Raw genomic sequence first — 913 nt, forward strand, 5'->3', positions numbered from 1 at the left:
GACTGGGAGCTGGAGAGCTGGCTGGTCACTGGTGACCTTGGGCAAGTCACTTTCCCGCTCTGGTCTTCCCCTCTCTATCAGCAGACTCCTCCAGCTGACCTCAATAATCAGAAATCCCTCTGGCTGAACAGGCTGCGTAGCGCGGGCACACCTGGAGGTCGGTGATCCCAGAACCCGGGGCAGCGCTGCGCTTCACCACGGACCCAGAGCGCCAGGGGCTTCCCTGGTGGAGTGATGGGGAGAAACACGGAGGGGTCAATCCCTGTGCCACACAGTCCCACTCGGCCCCCAACTGTGACTCAGAAGCGCGTGGCTGCACCTTGGAGGTCCACCCGGCGGCTGTCCCCACTGCAGGCTGCACCCCTCCCGGCCCCTCTCTGTCCGCCGCACGCGCGGGCAGCCTGCTCTCAGGAAGGAGTCCGGCCGCAGGCAGACGGGGCCAAAGGACTTGCACCCCCGACAAACGCTGGCTCGCGCCCCAACCCTGCGCCCGGGCAGGGTGATGGATGAAGGGGAGCCCTAGCCCAGCCACCTGCAGGCCAACAGACGCAGCTCGCCATAGACCAGGGGCGGGAGGAGGACTGCGTGTCCCACGGTGAGCGCAGGGCGCGCGGGGCTGGAAACCTAGGACGCGGCCCCGGAGTCCTGAGGGGCGCGGCCCCGGAGCTCCAGGAGGGCGCCTGCGAACCGCGCAGCCCCGGGCCGGCCGCCTGGCCATCTGGCTCACCCCAGCTCCCCGCGCGCACCTGGGCGCCCGCACACCCGCACGCCCTTGGCACCCCCGCACCCACAGCCGCGGGAGGGGGCCAAAGCCGCCGCCGCCGCCGCCGCCGCTCGGGCTCCCAGGGCCCCGCCCGCCCCTGCCCGCCCCGCCCGGGCCCGGGCCCTGGCGGGCGCCCCCCGCGGCGCTGCC

Source organism: Sapajus apella, unplaced genomic scaffold, assembly GCF_009761245.1.
Source record: "Sapajus apella isolate SASKATOON/1434 unplaced genomic scaffold, GSC_monkey_1.0 scaffold49, whole genome shotgun sequence".
Classification (NCBI taxonomy): domain Eukaryota; kingdom Metazoa; phylum Chordata; class Mammalia; order Primates; family Cebidae; genus Sapajus; species Sapajus apella.